Source organism: Xyrauchen texanus, chromosome 25 (assembly GCF_025860055.1).
Source record: "Xyrauchen texanus isolate HMW12.3.18 chromosome 25, RBS_HiC_50CHRs, whole genome shotgun sequence".
NCBI classification, from domain to species: domain Eukaryota; kingdom Metazoa; phylum Chordata; class Actinopteri; order Cypriniformes; family Catostomidae; genus Xyrauchen; species Xyrauchen texanus.
The window spans coordinates 23,138,587-23,151,907 of record NC_068300.1 but is presented as its reverse complement, the minus strand read 5'-3'; the positions used below and the strand labels follow the sequence as shown (position 1 = coordinate 23,151,907).

Sequence of the window (13,321 nt, the reverse complement as noted above, 5' to 3'; positions counted from 1 at the left end):
TTTCTCCCCCTTCAACCCATCTCCACCAGTTTAGGTCCCGTCCTAGGCAGGGGTAAGATCTGCTCCCCTGCATTCATAGCATCTGGCAGGCTCTGACGGTTCAAGCAAGTATCTGTGTGCTGAACCGTAGGATGGGGATTACGCCAAATAGCAATATTATACTTTTCTCTACATTCATAATACTTCCATTCATTCAGAGTCTTTTATGATAGAACCGGCATTATGCAAGGCTTTCGGGTTCTGTGGAACACATAAGATGATATTTAGCTAAAGTTCCTGGCTGCTCTTTTCTATTAAAAAAGTGAATTTAGATCAAACTGTAAAAAAAGCACCATGAAAGCAGTTAATACGACTTGTGTGATATATTCAAAGTCTTCTATAGCCATACAATAGCGATGTATAACAATCACATTGAAATTCAAATCACCATTTGCTAAAAATCTTCACCTTTTTCAAAGCACTGTAAACTTTTTTATGCTTGTGTACATTAAAATAGGGTACATCAAGTGCTTCACACCAGATTTAATGTCAATGATGATCTGTCACGACATACACAAAACATTATGTTTAACTCATTAATGTAAAACATTATGTGACCTGACTTTCAGCAAAAATTAAAAAATTTACATTCTTTTTTTTCAATTGAAGAAAGTAAGTCAGACTTGTTTGGAAAGATGTGTGAGGGAGTCATTTTCATTTTTATAAAAACTTTAGAAAATTACTAATCGGTAATATAATATCTTCAAACAAGACATTATCCATTGAAAACAGCTGTTAAGACCTGTCCAAGATAACAGTGTTATCACATATTTGTTGCCGCTAATACTTCTTCATTTAGTAGTGACTTTTTGAACTCAAAGACTGAATATTTTTGGACAGTTCTGCTGATACAGTTCTCAAGTTGATTTTCTCTAAGAACAAAATACATAATTCTTCATGACAGTCAAAAGTTGAAGAGCTGTGTATACATCTAAGCTTCATATAAGTATCAGAGTGTCAAAAAATGAAAGAGAGGGCCCTGACACACTAGTCTGTTTTGAGTTTGTCTTAATGGGCGAGTCACACGGCAGAAAGCATCATCAGTGATAGAAGGATGTCATGGTGAGCGTTGAGGTAAGCGCGTTCATCTTCAGGGTCTGCATCTCATCTCTGCGAGGCCTCAAACAGAGATGTATGAAAACATCTCAGCTCATCTGTTACTACTTCTCACAGCTTTTATCACTGAAAATGGATCTCACCATTAGATGCCACATAACATTTATTCCTGTGTCCTGCTCAAACACGGGTCAATTGGGAATTAGTGTTTTAAAAGTGCCACATAGAACAACCTACAAATTACTTGGTTATAATTTTATCTGCTTATTAAGCTGTAATAGGAGAGAGTATTTGAACATAAATAAAATAACATTTTACAATTGATCTTTAATCAAATTAATTTCATCTAGAATAACTCTACTGGTACATTAAAGGGCACCTATTATGGAATTTTGAAAATTACCTTTCATGTAGTGTGTAACATAGATTTAAGTGAACAAAAACATCCTGCAAAGTTTTATATATGAAATTCACCGTAAAAAAAGTTATTGTCTCTCAAAAGTAGGAGTCGACTCTGAGTCAATTTAATGAATCGATTTTCCAATGAGTCATTTTCCTTTTCGTTGTGACGTCAAGACGAAAAATTATCAAATTGGCCGCGCCCACTCATTGTGCGCGCAGACACCAGGGAAAACTTGAAAACATCATGTCGACAACAAGACGCTGTGTTCTGAAGTGCATATCAAAAGCGACCTTTTTTTCACTGCCCAGGGACGAGCATGTGAAGAATCAGTGGCTAGAGTTTATATTTACAACTATACCACACAAGTATAGCCCGAACCTTGTGCTGTGTTCGCGTCATTTTAATGAGGATTGCTTTATGAACATGAATGCTATCAAGTGTGGATTCGCAAACCGGTTGATACTGAAGGAAGGTTCAGTACCAAGTTTATTTGGATCAGCTTCCTCCTCCGAATCACAACCTGTAAGTATTATTAATAATTGTTGCTTTTATGTGTTTTTTAGCATGCTTAATAAGTATTTGTGTGTGTTGTGTAAGTTACGCTCAGCGCAGCTTCTAGGTCTCCAATGTCAATTTTTTTGAAATATGTGAAATGTTTGTCGATGTTATTGGAGTTGTCATAAAGAATAGAGCAATAACTTGTAGTAATGCAGTGCTTTATCAATATGTTTATGCGTTGGGCTAACGCAAACAATAACTGATTGGGTGTTTACCACCGAACTTTGGGCTATGATCGCTAACATAAATCAACTCAAATTCATTCTCTGATTTAGATTTTTTACTACAAAGCGGTGATGGGCGTTCCGTTTCCGACAATCTCTGCACAGAGTATACCAATCACAACTGACTGGGTCATCTGACCAATCACCGCAGATTAGCGTCATGCAAAGGAGGGGTTTGGAAAAATGAGTCGTTGAACGAATCATTTGGGAGTCGGTGAGCAAATCAGGTAAACATAAATGCATATTATAAGACAACAAAAGGGTTTTTTGTCATTGCATGCATGTAAAACTGTTGTTGGGGACTCCCAAAACAATATTAGGAACATTTTAAATGCCATAATAGGTGCCCTTTAACTGCTTTTGGAAGCATACACAGCCTCATATGAGCAAAATACAGCTTACCTTGCTATCATATAACAGATCCAAATTGTGTAACATCAAACATTAATTTGACTGTTACTGGCCTCTTGTAAATAATTTAGGGACAAGCATTGTCTGATTGTCTGACTGTTTTATGAAGTATTTTTAGAAAGACTAGAGCCAATAATGTGTCAAGGATTTTTAGCTTAAACATTAAGTAAAAAACCAACAGATATCCCTTTAGAGCATTTCTAGTTAGTGTTAGGGAATGTATACACTACAAGACTAGTTTACAATGATTAGCTTGACTATAGATTTTAGTTGATTTTTATATTTAGGCTACATCTGCACTTCTATGTTTTCAGTTGAAATGCATTGATTTTGCTAGGTTTACGTCTCTCACTGCACTGCGAGGTTTACTCAATCATAAACAGAGATTTTCAAAAAGCCTCTCAAGTACCGTATACATTAGAAAACGATGACGTTAGGAAATGTAAAATTTGTTTAACCAAAAATGTTTTGGTGTGGACATGGCCTTAGTGAAATTAACACAAGGGGAGATTGTTGACTAGATGTAATATCAAAGGCAGTTTGTATGAACTATTTGAGTGCACTCAACAAGTATCTAATCACTTAAAGTGAGGAAACATATAAATATAAGGAGATAAAAAGTTTTGTTCCCCAAAGAAAATACCAGACCTTTAGAGAGAACAATATAGAAAAAAGCTTGCATGTATGAATGTATGACTGCACTTGAATCTAAAGGAGGCTCATGCCCTGCTTTCAATGAACCCCTCATTTCCTGGTGCTTTAAGGGGAAGCAGAGTTGTGGCTCTTCATAAAGCACTGTTTGATTATTAGAGTGACCTGAGGGTGAGGGTGAACTACTCAAGCTCATTGTGAGGCCCATGACACAGGAAAGGCAAGTGTAATACATGAGAATGTTACTCCAGTTAACATTCAGAGGTGACCTGCCCTTTGGTGGTATAAGACCAACAAGCTATGCTTGATTTTCAGCAACAACACAACAATCAGTTGTGCCAAGCAGGTCCATTAATAGTTATAATAATAATAGTAATAAGTACAAGTAATAAGAGTATGGCTTTTAATAGTTGGCTCATACAAAAACATACGATTTTCCTTCCAAATTTACAAACCAAGGAACAATGTTATTGTGATTAAGTTTAATCACTAACACAAACCCTATATATTTCCATGATTTTAATATTAAAATAAATTTTGGGTTTAAGAAGAGTGAGAACATTAAGGTTTGGAATAAGACGAGGGAAGCATATTACAGGTTACTGACATACATACATAATTTGCATTGCATAAATAAACATGGAATGATTCACTAAATTTGTACACAGACATTGCCTTTTTTTTAAATAAATTGTTGGATACGAGGCTAGATTTGAAAACTATAAATTTTTGTCTGTCGATAGGTTGTCGATAGGTAGGTTATGGGAATAAATGTCGTACCTTTTTGTATTTGCCATGTAATATGATATTACATGATTTAAAGTTTTTATGACAGTATGTTGGTACATTTTATAAAATGAACTGAAAGAAAAACTCAAAATATTATTTCTTACCACACAATGGCTGTAAAGACAGCATTACCGTTCGCTAAAATAAAACGAATTGAACTAGTTTTATTGACATAGTTAAATGACAATTTTGTTATTGTTTACTCACCCTGATGTTGTTCCAAACCCCAAAAAAGGAGATGTTCCTTTAACAAAACAAAATTTATGAATACTAAATGCTAATTACCACACTAAATATAACTAAATTAAATTTATAACAAAAGAGTCCAGTTCAGTGATTAGGAAGGAGCTATCAAATGAATAAGATGACACCACAGACAAGATTAAACACAAGTGGATTGCAAATATCACTCCTTTTTGGCTTTGTTTACAGCATTTGTTCAAACTGGCATGTACCGAAAGAGTGCAGATGGTCATGTTATTTGAGAGGTGGTAGGTTAAATGCATTGTATCAGCACTAGCTCTGGCTGTCACTCTGTCCACTCGCACAATGCTCCGCTGTCCGGGAATTCATTGTCCCCAGTTGGACTAAAAGCTTCTTGTGTACATGTGGGTTGAGCAAACTCATCAATAATCCTTAAAAAACATTTCAAATGATGTGCCGTATGTCCACATACATCACTCATTTAGCTTTGAAAGAAATACTTGATGGTTTCTTCTCTGTCACAGGGCTTGTATTGGTTACATTGATTATGTAATCCAGTTGACAAATCTAGGAAGGGTTTTAAGTTCCTCAAACCCATCTAAATAATGTCTGTCAATCTGTATCCCACTCTATGAGCTCTGATGTTAGCAACCGTAGTGAAAACCAGTGCAGTGAAAACATGTGCTGGAATTCTCCAAAGTAAACATAATTTGTGCCGAAATGAACATGCACAGACACAGACACAGACACACACACACACACACACACACACACACACACACACGTGCGCACATTTACACACCCTATTTAACATTCAGACACACACATAGACCATACACATTGTTGATATAACACACACACAGCCTTCAATGTCAACACACACACGAGAAACATAGAAAAAGACAGACATATAAGTTGAGCTTGACGAAGTCTCATGTAAAGCAACAAACAAGCACATCTTAATAAAGCTCTACATACCCTCTGAATAGGCCTCGTCTCCTTCCTCAACTTAAAGCGTTTTCTCCTTTCCTGATATCCTACAACATGTCTGAGAGCTGCTCTATCCGACAGCAACAGACTACACCAAGCACAGAAGAGGAGAAAAAAATACAGCATGAATTAGCATTCCTAAAACAATCATGTGACTTCACTTCCCCAATAAGCTGCCTCAGATTCATTATGATCCACCTCTTGCTCCTCCCTCCCTCTGAGCTTCTCTCTCATTTCACTCTCTTATAGAAACCCTTTGACAGGACCGTTGATCACTTACTCTAGACATATAAAGGAAATGTGTAGAATATGCACAGAGTTTTCAACTGTGGAAATAGCGTAATGAAAACTAAATGTCCCAAGGGATGTCATAACTGTAATGTGTGAACAGAGATGCAAAGATGATGCAACAAAGGAGCGTAAATGAACTGAAATATAGGGAAGTTAAATTCCACCACAGAATTAAGTCATTCTGACTCTAAATCTCACAACTGTGACTTAATATCTTGCAATTGTGAGTTCTCTTACGAGAGGTTCTCTCGTATTGCGTAAGCTAGCTTACGCTACGGGAAAGATTCATCTTTTCTGAGATATTGAAGCCAAAAAATTATCCTTAATTTTGTATCCATTGTCAACGCAGTGCAGCAGCTGCATACCTTGAGCGGGCTAGCTAGCGAGCTCATTGGTTGCTCTGTGGCAACTGCTGCAGCCTATAGACGAACTTGAGTGAACTTGCGTCCAATGACAGGCGCCCACGCCGTCACTGTATCAAAGCCCGCCAGAATGGGCGTGGCTAGAGTGCATATAAGCGTAAGTTCGTAGGCTGGAACCCTGATTTTCATCTATTCAGCGAAGCTCTTCGCATCTCTGAACTGCAGAAGCCGCGTCGCCGTTCGAGGGGCATCTAGCAAGCTTGGACAGCGCTCGAAGAAGCCGGCCGTCTTCGCCACCTTCAGCCATCCTGCGAGCTACGCCATCCGGCGACGTATCCCTTTTAGAGCAAACTAGTTCCTCAGCGAACTTCACAAAAAGAGCAACGAGCGTCTTTTTTAAGATGCCTCGCACCACCTGCGCCTCATGCCGCGCCCCTCTCAGCGCCGGAGACCGCCACCCCATCTGTGATCTCTGCCTGGGACTGGAACATGCAGAGCTCGCCCTCGCCGACGGCGGATGCGACCTCTGCGAGGAGCTTCCGATGTCGACCCTGCGGGCTCGACTTGAAGCACTCAAAACCGAAGCCGCCGCGTCGCCTTTCGTTTCGCCGCGCAGAAAGAAGCGCCGCTCCCAAAGGCTGCCGGAACCGGTGTTAGAAGCGACTACCTCGCCGGAGCCTCTCCCTCGAGCCTCGCTTTCACCCTCCCGCCCCCGGGGCCAGCGCAGTTGCCGCCGGCGGCCGCACTGTTGCCATCTTGGATGACGAGGCGGAGGATAAGGGCTGCTGTTCCATCATGGCTTCGGACAGCGAGGAGTGGTCAGGCTTCCAAGCCACCTCCTCGGCCCAGGAATCCAGCAGGACCCGCGACCGAGTCGAGGAAGAACTAGCAGCGCCTCCTCACACAGGCCGTCGACCGCCTCGGGCTCAGTGGTCACCGCCCTCTGAGCAGGCTCCCAACAGACTCGACGGCTGCTTTCTTCAGAGCCGTCGATGCGCTGGCGCCGCGTCCGCTCCCTTCCTGCCGAACTCCACGCCGAGCTCTTCCATCCCCGGTCGAGGATTCGGTAGCAGCACACCTTGCCCGCCCTCCGCGAGATGGCGGTCTAAGCCAGTGCTCCCGTCTAAGGCCTGCAGAACTACTTCCGCCTGTGTTGGCCGCGCCTGTGCCGCCGCCGGCCAAGCCGCATCTGCTCTGCATTCCATGGCCGTTTTACAGATCCTCCAAGCGGACCTTCTTCGAGAGTGGGATGAGAAAGGCAGGCACCCAGAGGCTGTTTCAGATCTAAGGAGCGTGACGGATCTCGCCCTTCGCGCCACCAAAGCTGCAGCTCAAGCCCTAGGGAAGTGCATGGCCGCGCGAGACACCTATGGCTAACGCTAGCCGACATGGGAGAAGCTGAACGCTCCACGTTCCTCAACGCGCCGCTCTCTCCGTCCGGTCTCTTCGGTTCCGCGGTGAGTGGCATTGTTGACCGTTTCTCGGAAGTCCAGAAAGCCACCCAAGCCATGAATCTCTTCCTGCCTCGTCGCGCTAGCTCCTCTGCAGGCCGCCCACGTGACCAGCCTCCTGCACGAGCCTCTTCACAGCGCCCAGCTCAGCAAAACCAGACTTCTCAGCGTCGACAGGGCGGCCGCCCTAGAACTCGCTCAGACAGCCGCCGCAGACCACCGCCCCAGCGGGCCTCGGCCTAAGATTGCGCTGAAACCTGAGCAACTAGCTTTGTTCTCCTAGCTTTGTTGAGAAAACGACGGCTCAGTCCCGCCGCGGCCGGACCACCGTCAAAGCTTCGCCCCCTGTCAGTCCCCTTCTCTCAGGCTACTGCAGTGGTGGATTCAGCAGCCAACAAGCCGGTGATACTGCCCGCTTGCCTGCACTCAAATGCCATTTTCACGGCGACCCAAAGAAATCTTGTAAAAAGCAAACATGCCTTATGTGTAGAAAATGTGCCCACAATCCAGTGTTCACCCCTACACACAAGCATTACACTTCCCGTGTCCCTATCAGAGCCCACTCACATAAAGCAGGCACAGCCAGCTCGAGTGTTAGAGTCAATAAGCGCCCACCGAATCCATGCGTGTGCCCTTCTCTGCCCGCTCTGTCACACGGCCAGCAAACACCTCTCTGTATGTAAGTCCCATGCCCGTGACTATGCTCTCAGCATCACTTCACAGATGTGACTCTTTCCCCATTCACCTCAATCGGGAAGTCACTCACAGAACAGCCTGTCCCTGCTGTCTGCGAGCAGTCATGCATAAGCACAGTAAGCGCGCTCACACATTCTGTTCAGCTCGCTGTGTGCGGCAATCAGGGCGACTTGGCCATTCACCCTCAAGCGTTACGCTTCAAAGCGTGGAAAGCTATCCCAGGGGTATCCAAATGGGTGTTAAGCACAATAAAACAGGGCTATTTGCTACAGTTGGTTTATTTCTCTCGATCTGAAAGATGCCTACATTCAGATTCAGATAAATCCCCGTCACAGGCCATTCTTGAGATTCGCCTTCGACGGCCAGGTTTATCAATACACCGTCCTTCCGTTCGGCCTGTCTTTAGCACCCCGTACTTTCACGAAGTGCATGGATGCGGCGCTCGCACCCCTGCGGAGTCAGGGCTTGCAAATTCTGAACTATTTGGACGATTGGCTGATTTTAGCACAGTCACATACGGAGCTTCTGTCTCACAGGACAGTTCTCCTCAGTCATCTGAACAGTTTGGGTCTTGCAGTCAATTGGACCAAGAGCTCACTACAGCCCAGTCAGGCAATTTCCTTCCTTGGAATAGAACTAGACTCCATGGCGATGACGGCTCGCTTATCTACACAGCGCGCGCGCCGTATTCAGCGACTAGCCGCGTCCTTTCAGATGAACAGCCTCACGCCAGAATGCTAGGTTACATGGCCTCAGCCGCAGCAGTGCTTCAGCTGGGTTTACTGTGCATGCGCCTGCTTCAGCATTGGCTAAACACCCGCGCATCTCGCCGGGCTTGGGCCACGGGCCGCCAGCTGATCAGAGTGACTCAGACCTGTATCTCAGCTCTGCAGCCCTGGGCAGTGGCCGAATGGTATCAGCGGGGAGTGACGATGGGAGCTGTAGCTCGCCGAAAAGTCATCTCGACAGACGCGTCCAACGACGGCCTAGACAGACTGTTCAGAGACAATATTTCCCCAGGGGAATGGTCCCTGCACACTCAAACAGTCCAGAAGTTATGAAGCATATTCAGCAGAGCAGAGATAGTCCTCTTTGCGTCAGAAGAGAACCCAGTATTTTTCTCGAAAAGCGAGGACGCGCTGGCCCAGGACTGGCCCAACTGCCCGCTTTACGCCTTCCCTCCCGTCTCGCTATTGCCACAGGTAATGCAGAAGATCAGGGAGACGTGTCACTCGGTGCTCCTCATAGCCCCGCTGGGAGAATCAGACATGGTTCCCGAGCTTACGCAGCTGTCACTGACAGCCCCGTGGCCCATTCCAGTGAGAGCAGATCTCCTCTCTCAAGCTCGCGGCACGATCTGGCATCCCCACCCAGAGCGCTGGGCTGCACGCTGGGTGATCAACGACTACCCGTCGCTTTGCCAGAAAGAGTAATAAACACTATCATACACGCTAGAGCCCCTTCCACGAGAAGACTCTATGCGTCAAAATGGTCTGTGTTTTCAAAATGGTGCACCGACAGAGACCTGGACCCACGGACATGTGGGGTGTCGTCGCTGCTCGTGTTTTTACAAGAGCTGCTGGATAAGGGCAGATCCCCATCCACGCTCAAAGTGTACGTGGTGGCCGTCGTGGCGTTCGCTGAACCCCTGCATGGCCAGTCACTGGGAAAAAACGAGCTGGTCATCCGCTTCCTCAGGGGAGCTAGAAGGATGAACCCTCCGCGCCCCCCCATCGGTTCCTATCTGGGATCTTTCCGTAGTTCTCGAAGCTATGAAAGCCCCCCCTTTCGAACCGCTTCAATCCGTGGATTTGAAATACCTTTCACTCAAAACCGTTTTTCTAACTGCTCTGTCATCAGTTAAACGTGTGGGAGACCTTCACGCGCTGTCTGTCAGCGCTGCGTGTCTTGAGTTTGGACCAAGTGACTCCAAGGTCATTTTAAAGCCTAGACACGGCTATGTCCCCCAAGGTGATCGGTACTCCTTTCAGAGCACAAATCACTTCCCTATCGGCGCTGCCAGCATCCGATAGCGAACGCGACGCCAATCTCCTTTGCCCAGTCAGAGCACTGAGATTGTATACTGCGCGCTCCACCTCTTTCAGACGCTCTGGGCAGCTTTTCATTTCGATCGGAGGGCGCACCAAAGGTTTCTCTTGCCGGCCAAATATTATTCCCCCACTCACAAGGGCTCCCCCGGGTCCCCCCACCCCCGGGGCTCATGCAGTAGATGCTTGGCGCGCACGGCGTTGACAATGGGTTCCCGTAGCGTAAGCTAGCTTACGCAATACGAGAGAACCTCTTGTAAGAGAACGAATCGGTTACCTAACGTAACCTCGGTTCTCTCTAGAAGAGGGAACGAGTATTGCATAGCCGGCCGTGCTTTCGCGCCCACGGCGATTTTCGCTTCATTCAATGAAAACCAGGGTTCCAGCCTACGAACTTACACTTATATGCACTCTAGCCACGCCCATTCTGGCGGGCTTTGATACAGTGACGGCGTGGGCGCCTGTCATTGGACGCAAGTTCACTCAAGTTCGTCTATAGGCTGCAGCAGTTGCCGCAGAGCAACCAATGAGCTCGCTAGCTAGCCCGCTCAAGATATGCAGCTGCTGCACTGCGTTGACAATGGATACAAAATTAAGAATAATTTTTTGGCTTCAATATCTCAGAAAAGATTAATCTTTCCCGTAGCATAAGCTAGTTTACGCAATACTCGTTCCCTCTAGAGAGAACCGAGGTTAGGTTAGGTAACCGATTCGTTTCTCGTAATTGTGATTGTCAAAACTGTGAGATATAAACTAACAATTGTGAGTTTGATAGTCACAATTCAGAGAGAAAAAAGTCGCAATTGCAATATAGAAACTCACAATTGTGAGTTTATATATTGTGATCAGGAGCTATAAACTCACAATTGTGTGACATAAACTTGCAATTGCGAGTTTGAGATAGTCGTAATTGCAAGAAATAAAGTTGCGATTGTGATATAAAAACTTGCAATTGCAAGACATAAACTCACAATTGCGATACATTTATTCACAATTGCGAGATAAAAAGTTGTAATTCCAACAAATAGTCACAATTACGTGATATAAACTAGCAATTGTGAGTTTGATATAATGTTGTAATTCAGAGAAATAAAGTCGCACTTGCAAGAAATAGCCGCAAATGTGAGATTTAAACTCACATGTGCAAGATTGAGGTATTCATAATTCTGAAAAACAGAGTTGCTATCGCAAGAAATAAAGTTGTAATTGCAATTGTGAGACATCTACTCAAAGTGGCAAGATAAGAAGTCACAATTCCAACAAATAGTCACAATTGTGTGATATAAACTAACAATTGCAAGTCTGATATAGTTACAATTCTGAGAAATAAAGTCACACTTGCAAGAAATTTGCAACATACACATAAATGGGTTGCAATTCCAAGAAATTGTCACAACTGCGTGATATAAATAAACAATTGCCAGTTTTATAGTTGTAATTCCGAGAAATAAAGTTGCTATTGCAAGAAATATAGTTGCATTGGAGATATATAAAATTGCAATTGTGTAACACACTCATAATAGCGAGACATAAACTCACAAATGCGATATAAAGGGGTTGCAATTCCAAGAAATATTCACAAATGCGTGATATATATTAACAATTGACAGTTTGATATAATCGTAATTCAGAGAAAGAAGTTGTGATTGCAAGATAAAATGTTCTTCTTGTGAAATATTGTTGTGCCTCATGTGCTCAGATAGGAGACAAAAGCAGGCCTACAAACATAAAGCCTGACAGAGGCCTGCAGGAACAACCAAAGCCAAATGGTGCAAAAATCAAACAAAGGGAGTAAAAACAAACTACAGACCCCATCAAGCCTTGTTCATTTTACACCTAGGTGTGAAGTTCTGAAAGATCGAACTCTCAACTTCAATTGGATGAAACGCACAACAGGATGCGTCCCTCAACCATGATGTTATCTAGAGTATAAACCCCAGAGATTCCTCCTAAGACATGCTTCCAGTGACAGTATTCGCCACGTCTGTAGCCTCGCTGCCCAAGGAAGTAACGTACATACCTGAAGTTTGGCCATACAATCTCCATCTTGCTGGACAAGCCGAGATTCTCCGTGGTACACCGAGCTAACGGATCTGAAGGAGACCGCTGAGCAATCAGCGTCTCACCATTTTGCCTGCAGAAGTGAAGAAAGAAGATTTCTCTTCCTTCTTCAACCGAGTCGACTTCTCTGAATTCTCCACCAACCCGCCGAGAATCTGCCACTACATCGCCCACCGACAGAGTGAGGAAACGACCTCCCGTCATCACCCCAGATTCGGTCGGAGTCAAACGAAAGACTAACACACATTCTACCCACGTACTCACGTGACTCAGGTAAGAGGTTTAAGTCTAGGCAGTGATAGATTATTATACTGTGTTATTCTAGGCTATTGCTTGTACAGTTTAGTAATAATACTCAAGGTATTACTGTAACTTACTGTAACCACAAAAGAGATTTGCTGTGTTGTTGTCCAACCACGTTGGTCAGTTTGTGCATTTCCTGCCATTGCGGGTGAGACTGGCACACTGAGTTTATTCATTAAAGAACCAACGACTGCGGAGGACGGATTAAATGTGATAAAACGAACGGTTGCCATCTCTCCATCCAGCTGATCGCTTAACCGGCTTTTGTGCCATCACCCTGTTCTCTCTCACTAGTACTAAAGGCACACACAACCCCTCAAAAACATACCCGCACACACATTTGTGAACAGATAACTTGGCGATAGAGCCAAGCTTTGTCCCTAAGTTATCATATCGAGCGGAGATACGTGTACAACGGGCAGACGCCATTAACCAGTCTCTCCACCCACATTCGCAGCCACTTTCTCTGGCTGGAAACCTCGCATGATGCACTCACCACGAGAGCCATGCCCGCCATTTTGTGCACTCATTCTCTCCTTACACACACACACACACACACACACACACACACACCCATTCACGCACACACACACACCATTATCTAACCTCCTTATATGTATTATAGGCTTATAATACATAATACAATACATGACTTACCATATCTAGTCATGTTACTGTTTAATTTGTTGTTGGAAGTAAGAAGTTTATCGACTGCATTGTATTGATTATTATATAATTAATAATTATTGCTAATAATATAAACGTGTGAGGAATCCTATATGCC

General features: G+C 44.2%; 1 protein-coding gene across 1 annotated transcript in view; it reads right to left on the bottom strand.

The window, feature by feature from the left end:
- The window catches only part of phc2a (polyhomeotic homolog 2a (Drosophila)), a 73,815-nt gene extending 68,382 nt beyond the window's left edge, over window positions 1-5,433 (bottom strand). The window contains exon 1 of the mRNA XM_052092156.1: window positions 5,314-5,433. The gene's annotated coding sequence lies outside the window, so the exon portion shown is untranslated. The remainder of the gene's footprint in view (window positions 1-5,313) is intronic.
- Between the last annotated feature and the right edge of the window lie 7,888 nt (window positions 5,434-13,321).